Raw genomic sequence first — 18,028 nt, forward strand, 5'->3', positions numbered from 1 at the left:
AGAGAGAGAGAGAGAGAGAGCGAGTGAAAGCGAGCGCGAGCGAGACACACTGACAAACACAGCCAGAACATGAACACGCAAAGCAGCACACTCAATATATTCGGTCGGTTTTAGAGTCTGGTTGAATCCTCGCTTCGAACACAAGTCGTGTATCAGTTGTATAGTCGCCGTGACACTGTTTGGACGTACACACCATAGCCGATCCCGAAGAAAGCTCGAATCAAAATTCAACCGTTTCTCTTTTTTTTTATTATTATTTCTGATTCAACCGTTTTGCTTGACGAAAAAAAAAGAAAATTTCATTCAATACCAAGGATTGCAATAAAGTAGTCAACACAATTGAAAACAAAACGAAAAAGAAAAAAGAAAAATCAACGAAATCAACGACTCAATTGCATTGTTAGTTGAATTATTTTTTTCCCTTTGTTTCTTGAAATCAATTTAAATTTTAGAAGAAAAAAAAGAAGAAAAAGATTTCGTTCCAGAAAAAGTCAAAGAAAAAGAAAAAAAAGCGGAAAAAATTGTGTGCGCGTGATTTTATATGTGTGTGGTCTTCGATGTCACGACGAATTTTGATTTTCGAGTGAAAAATGTAACGAACATTTTTAAATTCGTTTTATTTGTTGCTGTTGTCGTTGTTGTTGTTCATTTGCTTGTTGTTGTTGTTTTATTTTACGTTCTTCAAATCGTACAAAAGTCAATTTTTGTTATCATTTTCGTTTTTCGGTTGAATTACTGCCGCCGCCGCTGCTGCTGTCGCCTTCGAACGGGGCAACGAATTCGGGACAGAGTTTATTTTCAAAAATAATTGTCAACGGTTGTTCAGTGTTAAGCTGCTCGATGTGTTTTGTTTGTGCGAGCGAGAATTATTTTTCAATTTTTTTTTTCCTTCTCTTCCGCTTTTAATTCATGCATCGGGAATTCCTTAATTCTTTTTTTCCTCTCGTCGCTTCGTTTTCTATTTCTTTTTTGTTTCGTTTTTCGTCTATTGTACCTGCCAACCGAAATCTTTTTTATTTCGTCTTCAAACGTGGATGAACGTGGATCGCGCGCGCGTCTATCTCTCACACAAAATTTTTTTTCTTCGCTTTCAGTTATTCTTGTTGTATTTGTTTCTGTTAAAAATAGACAAGATTTCTATTCCGGTGAGAATATTCATTATGATTATTATTTCGGTGGGCCTAACACATTAGCAAATGAAAAAAAAAAAAATCGCGATCGCAACGGGTCAGAATTTATTAATTATATCGATAAAAGAAATGAAAATAAAATAAAATATTAAACATAATAATCAACAAAGGATTTAAGTATCGAGCGTTTGATCGTTCGCAAATGATCGAAGCATCATCAATGAACAGCTGTTGTTAATGCATTGTCATATGTTGTTGTCGCATTTTAAAAATAGTCCACCCAGCGGCATCAAATAGAAAGCAACAACAACACTAGTAACCACATTTTATTTTGTACACCGCGTCAACGACGACGACGGCGACGACGACTACCGCGAAAAATTCGGTTTGTATCTCTATCCATCTATCTATATCATTATTATTCGCGTTTTGAGCTTCGGCATCGTGGCCACTCGAATTATTAGCTAATGATTCATTTCAATGAATTCCAACGAATAAACTCATAAATATCGAATAAATATAAATTGAAGTGGTGCACCGCAGCAAAAAAAAGTTAATAATTGAAAAATGTGACCGTGACACTCAATGCTTAAAATTCAAGCCTCAAATACTTTGCTTGTTATAATTATTCTTTTGTTCTTGAATTACTTCTTTTTGTGTTTTCAAAAATTCTGTTCGACTTGTTTCTCTCGTTGAATTTGCAAAGCAATAATTGCAGCGAAGTGAAATTGGAAGGGAAAAATGGGGAGCTACGAAGTTGGTGGCTGTTTGTTTGGGATGGTGAAAATGAGATATTTACTAGGGATTAAAGCATTTTATGCCAATTGACAAAGGAATATTGTGCTTTTTTTCTATTTATTTGCAACATGTTTTCTTGCTTAATTTTTCTTTCATGGCACTGTAAACAATTTTTTTTATCAACAAATCGGCTCAAAAACAAACGGAAAAAGGGATCAAGCTTGAAATGAAGCAAATAATAAACAAAGGAAAACAGAAAAATTTGGAAGAAAACAAGTAGAAATGTATGTGAACGTTCGTAAAAAGAGAGCACCGTTCTCGGAAAGGTTTTTATGCACCAGTACAAAAACAATTTATTATTTATGATTGTGTTACGTGCACACGTTTTTCTTTGCTCAACTTCCTTGTTCCACTCAAGCAATTTCAATGTAATCCGAAACTAATGGATTGACGTGTTTTCACAGCGAACTGTGCTACCAGCTTCTCACTCACACACACATGCCCACCCAAGATGAAGAAAAAATCCGCAGGGAAAAAAAGCAGTAACGGTTTATTAAAATTTCATACATTATATTTCTTCTTCCTCTTCTTTTTTTTAATTTAAATGATGAATAATGTATATATGTGAGCTGCCTATGTAGACAGTTTTGGCCCGATCGCACGCGTTCATACATCATTCGCTTTCATTGTGTTGTGTTTTCAATCTAATTTATGTACGTCAATCGTGCAGAAACGCACATTTTGAATATATATACACGAAAAAATGTGTTTAAACACGATATCAAAAAATGCGCCGAGATCAAGCTAACATATCCAACTCTTGCTTGTTTGATCGGTCTTTCCTCCTCGCTCACAGTTTTCAAAGCGCCGAAAAATGTCAACCCAGCCAAAATTTAGATAAATGATCATTGATACAGACACTGATTATCGGTAGCATCAAGACTGACTCCATCAATGTTTCACGACTGGAAAAGTAACAATAAATAATTTAGGATTCGTGTTGGCAATTATCGATAAAAGCTTGCGTAATAACGCACAAAATTGTATCAATTAGATGTTGTAGGAACATGTCGACATTGAGTGTGGGGAAGCACAATAATTTGACGACGACATTTTGACAATCTTGCTCTCCATCTCTCTCCCCCATATGCTACTCACTACCCTATTTCCTCATTCTGGTCGTAACTTAATAACACATCATTAAAACGGTACAAAAGAACCCCGTGGCAAATGTAATCAATGGCAACAATTACCGTACACTGGATGCGATTTAGTCCGCAATTGTATATGCATACACACACACTCATTCATGGAAATTCCATGAAAATAAATTCCAATGAATTGATTACATTTAAATGAGCAAATGATACGCGCGATATCACAATGAAGGCCATCATTTTTATTTTTATTTTTATCTCCGCTCTCTGTGCATCTTATTCTGATGAAAACCGATTAATAAATTGGATTCTATCAAAAATCTGGCCGACAGTTGACTTCATTTCAATCGTTTCACAAAGGGAGAGATGAAAAGAGACGCAAAAATCGAGAGAGATAGATTGTTTGCTATTAATTTATAACGGCGTCCGACTGTTGTTTGCTTTCATATCCATATCCAAACGGTGGATATTTATTTTTGGGATATAGCTTATCTTCATTTATGTTGAGCGATTTGACATCGGCAGACGCGACATTCATTTCGGTCGTTTCAGTCGTCTCTCTGCGTCTCTCATGCTCGGTGCCTCTTGTGGTGTATCTCATCGATGTATTTCTCCCTTGAATACACATACTCAAACACTCAATCTATCACTTGGATGGTTTTTCGTCAAATGGCATCACATGGAAGACCGAATGGTCAGAGGACAAGCATTTCATTTGAACACTCATACCAACACCGTGTGTCGAATGGAATGAATGTGTATGCAAACGACAGACGAATGAAAAAAATGGGGATCGAATGAAACTCGAAATGAAAAAGAAACATGAAGGAAGAATTTCGATTGACACTTTTTCGCGACTAATTATGATGTCTGTTTCCTTAGTAAACAAATGAGATGTGAATAATTCGTAAGAGCGGACATTTTTGTCTACACGAGGAAATTTCATCTATACGGATCATTTTAAGACTGAGAATTCCGCCGAAAATAATTTACGAAGGAAAAACATTCTTCTTTTGCATTGTTGTTGTGACAACGAACGAACCGAAGGAAAACAAAAATTAGGAGAATTTTTGGGAATAGCAGACACACAGCACATGTAATCAGGGAGCAACAAGTTTTTTCTGTCTCTCCCATTGAACTATGGTCACATTGAGTTGCCTTGAGTGAGAAAAGTGTGAGAGTAATCGAGTGGATTTATGCTGTGATTTCAGCTCATACACAAGAAAAAAGCATGTTATGATCGGTGATCACAATTGAGCGACCGATACGATGCACGTTTATGAAACGAAATCAATTTTTTTTTCTGTGCTCGTGCGAAATATACATATAGTTTCCGTATCCTTTTCCGGATAATCTGGACACTTTTCCATATTTTAAGTGTGTCATATTGAGGTAAGGCCAAACGGTAATTAACACAATTGCCATGAGTGAGATACGACCGAAACACATACACACATACAAAAGCGAACTGATATGAAAATATATGAGAGCGTTCATGGCGCTCCGAAAGCGGAAAAAGTGTGTCCAGGTAAAATTAGTATCCTTCATTTCAATTTGTCATTCGGCAGGCAGATTATGATGATGACGATGATGATGAACAAACGTATGACACGAGCACAATGGGTGGGAGTAGCGCGGGGAGAGTAAAAGAGAAAAAAGGCAGCAGTGAAACTTAATTAAGCTAAATTACTTGAGTACACACTACAGTGATGTTTCGATTCGACGACCATATTATACCGTCCAATTTCTTGTTATCTCGTTAAATCGTTGCTGGTTTTCCATATTTATTCTTTTCATATTCATGCCGTATGTATGTATGTGTGTACCTCATGAATTTGTATTGCATTAGTTCAACTGACCTGACTGAGCCGTACACGCGCTCGCGCACACCTTTATTTTTTCATATTTATCTCATGCATTTATGTTCTGGACACGTTTTTCCATGGTTCGGAATTGAACTTTTTTATTTTTACTTCATGTCGTTTGACGCTGTTGCAGCTGGCCAACTGTATACTATTCAGAGCGAGATAGAGGCAGAAAGAGAGAGGGAGGAAATTCAACCAAAAAGGCAAACTGAGTGGTGAAAAGACTACCTATACCCAGAGTCTCATTCTCTATCTGTCTCCTCCACACTCATCTCTAAATAATTAAACGAACCATTCTTCCTTCCGACGTCTTTTTTTCCCTTCATTTTTCGTTCGTTTGTATGTTTGTGTGCTGTTTCCATCTTTTCTTCACGCATTCAACTCATGTGTTTTGAACGGGCCGTTTTATTCGAACAATCAACCATATCTCATAAATTTTGGCGTCTGCTTTTCTTTCTCTCAACGTATCACTGTCTGTTCCCACATTGGATTTAATATTCGTTTTCCGTGCGTTTTCTTGCTTGCCACCTGAGAGACAACGGACACAAGTCCCATGACATGACATTGTATTTTAATTCCATTTTGCCTGTGTTACTTATCAGATTAGCAAACGAAGCGTATGATTGTCGAGTGTACAAACGGAATTTCTTGTTTCGAATTTAATATGGGAGATGCGTGCGTGAGCGAGCGCTCGTACAAAAGAGACACAGCCAGATAAAGAAGATAGAGAGAGAGAGAGAGCATGATGACTATGATGAGACTGGGTGTTTGGCTTTGGCACTCTCGCGCGCGCACTCTCAACATTTAAAATGATTCGCTTTCTGTCAAAAATGTAACAGGTAAATTAATGGTGCATTGCTTTCGTTTAAATTTGGATAAATGCCCATTAGCAAATATGATAAGCGCAACATAATCAATTGTGTGATTGGGCAAGACTGGTCTTTGATTCGAACTGGTTTACGAGATAGTGTGTGTGTGTGTGTGTCTGCGAATGAAGAAGAATGAAGCATTAAAATTGAATTGCATTCTTCCGAGTGTTCTAAAGCAATTGTTGTCGCCAACCACCGAAAATTCTACCGTTTCGTAAATTGTGACTCAGCAACCATGTGCTTTTTTGCTACGACCAAACGGTGTCGGTTGTTGGCTGCTGTTTTTGAAATTGAAATAGCACACAGACAGTGTGTGTGTGTGTGTGTGTGTGTGTACTTTATTCTTTTCTCTCTAATATAGAGATCCTCTATATATATCTCCCAAACTTATTTCACATAACGGAAGCACCTATTAAACCAATATTGCCCGTCTGAATATGTGAAGCGACACCGGTCATTGTGGGATTTCCGGACGTGACAGTTGTTTTGCTGTATGTTATGAGCATTAAGATAGCTGTCAAACACGAATCAATTTAACCTTCGATGTCTTCACATCCACTCTAACATTACTCCCTCAATGATGTGCTGAAGATTCGTTATTGTTTTGCTCCAATGGATATGTTTTGTTCGCTTTGTGTTGTGGTCGTGGTCGTGTAGTCATTGTCACCGCCATCATATGAAAATGAATGGAACGACGACATGCGATTTTATATGGCTATAATTGATTCAATAGATAACATTACACGCACCACTTCGATGCATCAACAATGTGAACAATGCGCAGCTTAGTATAAGTTTCCATAAGCTTTTAAAGAGATGGTTCCCAAGGCACATACACCCACATACACTTCAATGTGTTTCGTTTGACAAATCGAAGGGAGACGAACAACAACAACCGCAAAAATCGACGCGTTCATTCTTCATCGCTACTTCGTATATTCGCTGTGTGTTATGATTTTTCATGATTGTTCTTCTATACCTGAGAAATTCGCTCAAATTGAACACTAACTCGGTCATTGATATGGTGAAACCACGAACAAAACCCTTAAAAATGTTCTCGTCTACAGACGAGATACATACCTCGATGCGACTAGCATTGCCGCGGCAAAACAATACGCTCATCAACAAGCTGTTGAAAATGCAACTTGAACAAGTGTCTAGCTACCGAGTTAATATCTTCTAAGCCAATTCATAAACGATCGATCCATATTTTTGTAGTATGTGTGTCTGTGTTTGTGTATTGTCGTACTCCCGCATTATATTGGCATTTGTATGGCTGGCGATGTTCGAGTCATTCGCATCCGAAGAAGCATTTCAATTCGAGGCGAATCGAGAGAAAGAGAAAAAAAAATCACTTTGGATTTTTTTTCGCCATAAGCGTTCAATCAATTCAGAATTTTACATTTAACGCGCAAATGACGAGTAAAATTACCATTTTTTTCTTCTTCTTCTTTTGAGTGTGTTGTTATAAAGTTTTCTCTCTCGATTATATTTCGATTCGTCAATACGTTCGACACAAATCGTATGAAAAACATTTTGAATATCATGGGCTTCGTTGTCCTTAAATTCATATCGGTCGGTCGTGTTGTTCTTGTTACATTCGGGGAATCGCAAGACGTGAATCGGGAAATGAACCTATCACGATGTTCCGTTCAATGAAAACGATTTTTCGCTATATCCAATGAATTCATAGCAAGCTATTCGAAGCACGGCAATAACAATTCAAGCGAATGGACAACAATTTCTGAAGCTTTTACCGCACCCACAAAGGATTCGGAGAGTTTTAAGCGGTTCTTTTTTTTATCAATATAAATGTGCCGATGTTTTCTTTTTAGAAAAACCATTTAAATATTGAAATCACTTAAAATCCTCTGAAATAGAAACTTTCGAGACATTTCGGTGGCTTTTTAGAAGCTAAAAACAAGTCATCCATTTCATCGCTTGAAATTGATGAATATTTTAATCGTAGAAAAAAAAAACACTCTTCAATAGATCCTTAGAGAAGCAAGAAAGAAAAATATAATTACGATTTTGAAAAATTCAAGATTGTTCAACCACTCAGGCAAATGGGAATAAAATCAAAATGTAGCAAAACACAAAGAAAAATAAAGGCATCCAATCGAAAAAATCGAGCATTTGGCAAAAAAGCATATGCAATTGATTGTAATTATGTACAATATTCACACGGCTCGAAATTAATTACATCAACCGCTATGAATTTTATAAGGCGTGAGTGCTCGCGCTCGCGCTTGTACTCGCATGTGCATCGTTCAAGTGACAAAAATAGAGAGCATTCCGAAATGCCAATCTATTTCTTCCTGTGATGACAAATTTTTTTCTCTGTCTCTGCTTCTGTCTCTATCTCTCTCACGACAAACGGTAATTATACATTGCCGATTCACTCATAGCTGTGTGTTTGAGAGAGAGAGAGAGAGAGAGAGTGATGATGTTGAGATGAGATTCATGATTAAGGTTAAATGCTTGTGACCACGAATTTATTAATATTGAAGCATTAAGGTTGCACCGGATTGCGCTCATGAGCAGCACAGTAAATCATCGCAACAAGCTATGAATGAATGCAACACCGCACCGCACCGCACCGCACTGCAATATTTCGACTATCGTTTCGTATTTTCACACTATATTTTCCGCTAAAAGTACGACTTTGTCATCAAAATGTTTGGCGAGTTGGATTTAAAGCGAGCGTTTGATAAACGACACCTACAATTTATGAATGGATTTTCTGTGGGGATGTAAGGGCGGTTAGTTTATTTCCGAGGTGGGATTGAAATCATATCTTTTTAGTGTTTAAAACCATAATTTTCGTGGTTCATTCGACACTCATCCAAAACATTTGACACAATCACACTCACACGCTGAAATTCACACAGTTCGAATGTTGACTGTAAACGAAGAAAAGGCCAAATATTTGCGGGCAACACCAACGAAATATGTTGGATAAACGACAACAATGTCAGCAATAATCAGCGAATTTTTATCTGATGCTTAACAAATGGATTTATGCTCGGTGTGTGATCGAACCGTTTTGGTGTGAATTGAAACAAAGTGAAAATGGAACGAGATTTACGCAAATATATACACACATATATGCAAGAGTGTGTATGTTTACGTAAATCCCGTTTCATTTTCACTCTAGTATTATTCTATTCCGAGTTCAATGCGTGTGTATGTACCTTTTGTTTTAGCCTCTCTGTCACAATTTTCTAATCGAATCGCAATCATATTAAATGGTCGTTAATGGAGAGGCAAAACACACAACATAAATTTTGTTGCGAGCAACGAACGGCACACACAGTCACACACACACTTCGAAAGTAGCGCAAAAAGGAGAAGCAAACAAAAATCAACAAACAACTAAACACAAAGTGAACGTTAGATTGGGCGCTTATTTCAGAGGAAAAGTGAAAAAAAAAATGAAACAAAAATCGGTTGTTTGCCAGCACTAAATAAAAGAACATGCAAATGTTTCACGCTGCCGCCGCCGCCACCACTGCCGCTATACATGTTCATTATTATCATTGTCATCAACGTCATTATTTATATTATGGTGGTGAATGAGCCAAAGAATTAAACCGTGTGTGAGTCTACACGCCAAAGAAATAACGGGAAAGAAAAGCGAGCGAGTCTTGTGTGAGTTGGAGAGAGAAAGGGCATGGAAAAAAAGAACAAGAACAAGGTGGAGGATGGACAAACTGCGATAGCTCACTCGCATAATAACAATTAAACGATTAGAATACATAAAATATAAAAAAGCCAAGGTGTGCACGTCTGTGCCCAACATAAATAAAACATCGTAGCAAAATGCAAAACGCAATGTCACGATAAATTCTTTTTTTGTTCTCATCCCGTTGAGTGAGCAACAAACATATATATAAACTAATAGACAATTCATCTTGAGAGCCTTATTCGAACGCCGTACCCAACAAGCACACAAGTGGACAATACGAGCGAAGAAGAAGAAGAAGAAGACGAATAGCAACAACAACAAACGACGATGACAAAACTAAATTTAGTTTCGTTCGTGACACTGATTGGGCGCTTCGTTTCGGCTTCGGGCGGCGAAACATGTTCATTGTGTGTACACATATCGCGTTTTTGTGCGCCGAGCGATATGCCAAAACCACCTGTTTTCAAATTTTAAAATCACTTATGTTTAACAACAACTCTTTATAAAAATATACATACAATACCGAGCGCGCTTAAACTTCACCCACCTCCTTTACGGTGCTTCTCGGTTGTTTGCAACCGATCAGTTATTTTAATACCGTGTCAATTAAATGTGCCTTCATTCGGCAATAGAAAAAAAACATAGCATTCATTCCAATCGCTAGCCTTTAGATAGACCTGGGTTACTTGTCGTCAGTTGTTTTTTCCCCGAATCCATAATTTTTTTGGTTCGTTTGTTTGTGTTTTTTTTTTGCTCCTTGCTTTCTGGGGCAATTATGACGACAAAAAGGAGTATACATATCGCTTTCAAGCACTTATTTGACTCGCTTCTGTGTCATTGCAAATGGAAAATGGCATTGTCGTCAATAGCCGCAAATGATGAGTGAAATGTTGGTTTTAAATATAAATCATGTCGATTCGAAAAGCATAAAAGCGAAAATTCATGGAATTTACAATTTTCACTGAAGTGCCCATTTCATATAATGACATATCCCAGCATAGTTTCTATCGTTCGTTTGGATACTTGGACACCACTAATTTTCGACTATATTCTCATATGCCAAATATTATTTTTCAAGTGACACTTTGACATTAATTAGTCAAATAGCTCAATCAAATGAATGATGATTTTCAACGACAACGACGGCACAAAGACGACGAAAGCGATGACTAACCGATCTACCGACTCATATTTAGAACGCTTTTACGGTTATTTGAATGAAATTTTAACAATGTTCTAACCCGAAAGAATTGTTCCAAGCGCAATAGCGAATGTATTTTCCAACGAAGAATATCTAAAACAATTCTTTTGAGAATTTTTCATTAACCCTCGAATCCACCAGGATTTTGCACGATTTATTCCCGCTTCGACTTTCTTTCTTTCTTTCGAAACTTTGTGAAATGGAAAAAGTTTGAAATCGAGAAAATAGAATTCCCAAAAGACATTTCCATCCGAAGGCTTGTTTGACGAGGAAAAAAAATCCATTCGATTGATGAGAATGAACAGTCCTTTTTCATTGGATTTAATTTAAATCAAAACTTGAAAAAAAATACGATTCAATTGTTGAAATCAAATCGATTTTGAAATTTCAATGACAAACATTTGCTACGAAGCGATGTCACCATCGCAAAAACAAAAACCAACAACGAAATTTTCGTCACATTTTACCTTGTTCATGTTCAGCTGTTTTGGCTGCGAGCGAGAGCCGGGCCCACATTTCGGCTCAGCCAACGCGCTAATAATTAATGACCTTTGAACATATCGAAATGGCATTTAAAATATAATGCGAAAAACTTTTCTGGATGAAAAATATTTGCGCTATAAATCAAATACATAATAAATTCGCGCGCACACATAGCGCGAGCAATTGAGCCATGCCCCTTGTGTGTGTGTGTGTGTGTGTGTGTGTGTGTGTCCTTCTGTTTGTGATTATGAGTTACAAAAAGCCTTTGTATTGTGTGGATGGAGGAGGGTGGTTTATATAGTTTCCTGAAGCACGCAAAATGTTGTTTGTTTGTATCATTTCAAGTGGATCGGTGTTTGTTTATGGCGTTGGCTGTGTATGCTTATTTGCATGCTTTCGCATTTGGTATTACGTGTTTGAGAAGGCTTTCAGGATGAAAACGTCATTGAAACTTTAGAGCATCCAATTGACACTGAGTCAGCTACGTTGAGACGTAGCTAGTGTGTGTGTGTGTGTGTGTGTGTGAGCAACTGGTTTAAGAAATGCAAATCCAAAAATTCGAAAGATCATTGAGTGTGTATCGTAACACCAATGGAAATTCTTGTTAACATGTTGACTGATTAGCACAAACCCATTCCAGAATGTCAACAACGATACCAAATATCTCGACATTGGCACAGCCCAAAGCTCAACATGTGACACAGACTGTAATATAACTTAACTTCTGTTTTTTTCTCGCATCAAATAGTCGTTAGAACCTTTTTTCGATCCTTTTTTCCACTTTGAAGAAGTTTCGAGTGTGCACTGACCTTGGGATTTCATGTTGAGGCAACGAGGGAAGAGAGAGAAAGTGAAAGTATGTGTGGCTGAAACCACTTGAACGTGCTAAACAAAAGGGTGACAAGAAAAACGACTGACTCTGCCGAACCGGTTGGATAATAATTTGGCAACAGAAGTTTATCATACACTTTTCAAACGGTTCGGCCGATCGTAAAGTTTGTTTAATTTTCAAACTTGCTCATTGAATTGGTTCAGTAGGCCGACATAAGTATTTTGCTGTTTACGCGCAACTGAAAACGGCGAAGCCAGACCAAAATCGGGCAGAAAGAATTCGAACCATCAGATTTTCCATCTATTTCATAGCGCGAGGGAAGTTTTCGTGACGAAAAAAAACAAATGATACAGTTGTAATTATGTTTTACGTGCTCATGAGACAGTGACAGTCGTGTAATAGATGTTTTGACATTTGAACGGAATTTCCATATGAAAATCGGTGCAAAGCATGAAACGGCATTTCGATTAGTATAGCTCCCGCTAATAAGTCATTGTGCAAGTACATCGCTGCTGGCACACTCTCTATTTCTCCCTCACTTGACGACTGTGTAGCCAAATATAATGACACCTTTGGCTTGCACCGTCAATGATGATTAATTCATAGTCTGCCGCATGAGCATTTCAAACACTATCAAACGATCACACTGGGTTTTTTTTTCGCACGCCGTGCACAATTATTATTCCGGTCGTAGAGAGACAAAGTCAAACCGAACAAGTGACAATGACGGTGAAGACGATACCGCCAGGGATAGAGCAAGCCAGCCAGAAAGAGCGAAAGTGTGATGATTCTTCTTCATTTTTTGTTGCGCTGCTGAAGAATCAAACGCGAGAATTTATAGCTATTAGCAAATTATGATGTATTCGGCTGTTACACATTGAATGAACCGTAGCGCATTTTACCGATGTGCCAGGCGATATGTTTACAAAAGCGTTGTGTGCGCATTACACACACACACATACAGGCACCGTTCGCTATCTTTGGCAATGGCAAACAGCGTGTTGAGCACGCACTTTTAAGTGGTTTTTATGTGTTAAATGAAGATGGGTTCAAATGAGAGCGCGTGACATATTTCATCTTTCCTCGGTGTTTGATTCAACTGTGTGCTTTCTCTCATTCTCTCTTTCTGCCTCTCTTTCGCTCACTTTTTTAATCGCATATTTTATGGTCTTTGCTTTGAATTTATTGATTGATTCTTCAGTGTGGTTGTCTTTTGCGCTCCACCATTTCTGATATGTCATAAATTATAAATTCCAAACTTCAGTGTTTTTTTTTTCTCTATGTCTCATTTTTGCCTATTGCTCGCACGATTGGAGCGGTTATTCGTTTTTTTTTTTCTTGTCCCTTTTTCATGGTACATTGATTATTTGGTCGTGCCGTTTTGCGAACTCTGATTTGATGAATGTGTGAGATATTTTGCAATTTCCACAAAAATAAGCTCGTTGATCAGGCTCAGCAGTTTTCAAATGGAAAAAAGCCAAACCGCTTGGGATCAAACTTGTGACAGAACAAAAGCAAACAAATTTTCTTTTTTCCGGTTCTTCTTTTTCACGTCACAATCAAGCTATTTAGAATATTTTAGTGTGACACAATACAAAGTTCATCCAAATTGATGTATGTTTAAGGTATTTCCACAGTTGATTGACTAACCGATTGAGATGCCCAAAGAAAAAGAAGAACGATGAAACGGCCAAGCAAACTAATGCGATTGCAAGACTCAGAGAAGGAGACAATTAATTCTATCAATCCAATTGATTCACCGATCAACGATAACCAAATTGCGTTGACGAATTTCTTTCGTTAGTTTTTCAATTTAAAAAAACATCAATAGGTAACAACATATTGTTCGATTGGATACACATTGTCGCCTATTGAGATCAGCAACAGTACCATCAGACTTGTTGACACAGAAAATCTTTTGAAAGGAAATTTTTGTTCATTCTTTTTTTTCGACTCTTTTCCGTTGTCGATCATAAAAGTGTTTTGGAGAAAATTGAAAAGAAAATATCGTTGCAAAAACACTCAGAAGCCACCAGAGAAATTTTAAACAAAGATTTGACACGTTTCACTGAAATTGAAACGCTTTGTCTTCTAGAAACCTATCAGTTTAAATGGATAGGAATGGAAATGAACGAAAAAAAAACAAGAACGAACTGAATGAATGGCCATTTGAATTCGTAATAATGAATGTTTTCTTTTCCATTTCACTTGATTTCAATGATAACGAGAAAGTCTTGAACAAATTGAGTTATTAAGTGTTTATAAACGGATATTACAGAAAATATTGTATGTATTGCATTGGTGACCAACTCATCGTCGTCGTCTGCGTTGTAAAGTGACATCATTTTCAACAATTACTCCAACAATCAACCAGAGTCACACAGACTGGCATAGAGAGAGTGGAAGAGTAGCGTCAACAAGCTGAACGCGTGGCAAGTCGGAAACGTGCACAATTCACGGTAAGTGAATTTTCACATCTTATCTCATTCACTTTCTTAACTCGGAGTTAATTTCACGAAAATTTTTGCAAAATCTAATTACAAATTGTACGAAAGAGTTGGACCCGCTTCGTTTCGTTTCGTCTCGTATGTGTTGCGTATTTTATTCTTCGCTATTCTGTGTCTCTTGCCGTCAGCAGAATGGAATTGAAATGCTACTTTGAACATTCGGTCGACGAACATCAAGTTGAAAACATTCGAAAAATGCCTTACTATGAAGTGAGCCACCGAGCAAAGTGTCATTGAAATTTGTGCAAACTTCGATGTATGTATATCACATGCAAAAGTGGATTCAACAAGCTCATTCTTGCTCATACCCTCATCTTATTATCTTTATGCTAAAGTTTTTCATAAACTCTGTCTTGAACATCGGCAATTTCAATAGTGTTTTTATTTCTTTCCTCCGCCTCCACATCTTCTCCGTCGTATTCGTCGTCATTTTGCTCTACTTGCACACATGCCAAACGCATTCCTATCAACAAACATAATTCATGAAATATTCTCATTTTCTACAAACATATTTCCAAACATTCTGCGTCGTGATGAAAATCCAATATTCAGCCTTACATGCGGTCGGGTTCATACGGACGACACTCAAATGAGCAGCTGCTGTGTAAAAACCGAGAGAAAATGAAAAGAAAGAAAAAAACCATCAGCATGGGAAATGTAAAGTTTGAATAACGAACAATAAAGTCCAGTCAAATCTCATAAAATAGGAACATGCAAATTTTCAACATAACTATTTTCGGCGTATGCAGTACTAAGCAGAGTTTGACTTATACGCCAGATATATGCTATGGCATAAAAACAATATGCGCATATTTTTTGGTACATTTGGATTTTGTGACTAACTTACCATGTAAATTCATGTGCATTCCACGAATTTGGGACAAAAAATCGTGGGATCCACAAAAAATCGTGGAATGCACATGAATTTACATGGTAAGTTAGTCACAAAATCCAAATGTACCAAAAAATATGCGCATATTGTTTTTATGCCATAGCATATATCTGGCGTATAAGTCAAACTCTGGTACTAAGATCCGAATCACCCACATAAAAATGTGGAAAATATCATTGAGTTTTAATTTCTTTGGAAAAAGATGACTCACCCATGAAAACAGTCGCAAAAATATGCCATTTTCTTTGATACCAACATACGTATTAGAGTATACTCTGTCGAGGCACCAAACCAGCCAAAAATGTTGTCTTCAGATTTGATTCTAAATGGCATTTATTTTATTGATGAATCCGAATGTATGTCAAATATGTCACTTACAATTCAAAAAGCATCTCTGAAAATCCATTAGTTTCATTGAAGAAGCATTCGCTAAATAAATCGTTCGCCATTCCACGAATGGCATCTCTCCTTCTGACAGACAGAAGACATCGCTCTCTGTCTGGAGAAATTGGAATACTTTCCGTAGCTACGACATATGAAATTCATCGTTCGAATACATTTAGATACCTAGGCAATGACTCTATTTCCACCATCAAATCCAGCATCAAATGATGCAGCCATTTTTGCGGACCATTCAACAATCGCGCACCCATTTGTTGTATAGTTTTACAAGTATATTCCGCATACCTATATATGCGTCGCTAGTAAACGATAACAATATTTATAGCACTGGCACTTCGCTTCATTGGTTCTAAATCAGTTGCCGCACCAACCTTTGCAGCCTAATAGATGAAATTAAGATAAATGTGAGGATGAAATCTTCGCGCGGATTATTTAAGTGATAAGCGCACACGGAAATTGCCATGCTATTAGTGTGGTTTGGTTTTGAAAAATGGCATTTGAATTTCGACATTGAGTCAATTGAGTCTCCAATTGCTTAAAAGCAAATAGTGCTTGGCGGATTTCTTTCCAATTCTCTTGAAACTAGCACCATTGAAGTTCCAAGCGGTCAATCCGAATTTGATACCATGGAACTAGCGTAAAATCCAGCTACAAATCGACTTGAACAGCTCCTTTTCCTATTAGAGATGCGCCTTGATTTGGAAGAACCGAACAAAAAAAATCGCTTTTAAAGGTCATCACTTTGCGTCAACTTCGATTCGTTTTCGGTTTACTACTTCCTCAGTGTCCACTTTGTGGGAAAAAAAATTCCAGTGGCCATTGAATATTATTCAATTCAATTTCGAATGAAGCTTATAACATTTTTGCTTCTTTCTCTCCATACTCATCTTTTTCTCCCGCTCAGTGATAAATCTAATCTTCGTTTTGGTAAACAAACGGTTGACCGAAATCGAAATAAGAAAGTCAATAAAAATATCTATCTTTCTATCAATAGCTGTGTATGGCTCTTCAAATGAAAATCCACTGAAGATGAAATTGGCATAAACGAGACCGATCATCGTATTCTTATGGAATGATTTTTATGCACCATGGAATCCATTTTTCCGATATCACAACAAAGCCTTTGTGGTGGCAGGACAACAAAATGATGAAAATGTAATTTCATCAAACGGACTTATTTCGCCGTTCTTTCGCTCTCCGTGCGATAGTGTGTGTGTGTGTGTGTGCGTATGGATTCGTGATGAAAATGTGAAAAACGAACCGCTTTCTCGTATACCATAAAACTGGATCAACAGAAGAAAACATAAATACAGAGAACTCACACAGAGGGAGAGGGAGAGTCACAGTTTTTCCCCTAAATGAATTGACTCTCCATTCAAGCGGACAATAAACGTTTGTCGTGACAAAAAGACTAGATTAAAAAAGGAACGCGGAAATTGTTTTCATTCGAATGAATTTTTTGTAAAACAATTTTTCATTTTGTGAAATATCAAATTACACCCGAAAACGGAATCTGTCAGTAATTGAATAATTGTTTGAATTCGTGTGTCAGAACCTGAAATACATCTCAGATTATTGAGGTCAGATTGTGTTACGCACAAGTGGGCTAAAAACAAAGCCTAGACAAATTGGCAAGGAAAAAGTTTCGTCGATACAAAAAATGTTTTTTTTTTCTAAAATCAAAAATGTTTTCGAAAAAAGCCGTCTAAGTTAGGTTATCGTGTTAAAACTTTCCAGATGTTTCGGCCGAAGAAATATCGAAATTCGAATTATTGACACTTTGTTAGTTTGATCCGCGCGAACGGGTTCATTTTTATCGGAATAGTTCGGTAGTTTGATCGGCACGAAATCGCATGAAATAGTGTACCACCGTGTGATCGATACCCATTTCATTGATTTGATGCTGTGTGAAGTGGAAATAAGCCATCAAGTGTACGTGTGTGTGTGTGTGTGTGTGTGTGTGGTTTTCCTCTTTAAGCTATTTTTTCAGTTGGAAAAGCACTCAAATGGGCTATACATAAGGTTGCATGGGATTGCATGCAATACATTTCGCCGAATCAGCCCCCCAATCGGCCATTTCGGACTTATGGCTGTTGAGTTAATTCAATTCAGTTTGAGGCATATGGACGCAAACGAACATACACTCGACAATAGCTAGTTAATACGTAAATTTCATGGTACACTTGCATGTCTTTCATTCGTTAATTTTTATCGCTATTGAATTTGTGTGTGTGTGTGTGAGTGTGTGTGTGTGTGTGTGTCTG

At 37.3% G+C, this 18,028-nt stretch overlaps 1 protein-coding gene across 15 annotated transcripts in view; it reads left to right on the plus strand.

The window, feature by feature from the left end:
* Window positions 1-117: 117 nt before the first annotated feature.
* The window catches only part of LOC129577281 (uncharacterized), a 100,616-nt gene continuing 82,705 nt past the window's right edge, over window positions 118-18,028 (plus strand). For 4 of the 15 annotated variants that reach the window (XM_055464036.1, XM_055464044.1, XM_055464050.1 and 1 more), the window contains exons 1-2: window positions 118-1,515; window positions 14,242-14,422. The gene's annotated coding sequence lies outside the window, so the exon portion shown is untranslated. The remainder of the gene's footprint in view (window positions 1,516-14,241; window positions 14,423-18,028) is intronic. The other 11 variants (XM_055464038.1, XM_055464051.1, XM_055464041.1 and 8 more) reach the window with 9 other exon arrangements.

This window comes from Sitodiplosis mosellana, unplaced genomic scaffold (assembly GCF_009176505.1).
Source record: "Sitodiplosis mosellana isolate CC-2019 unplaced genomic scaffold, AAFC_SMos_1.0 Smas_scaffold_6197, whole genome shotgun sequence".
Taxonomy (NCBI): domain Eukaryota; kingdom Metazoa; phylum Arthropoda; class Insecta; order Diptera; family Cecidomyiidae; genus Sitodiplosis; species Sitodiplosis mosellana.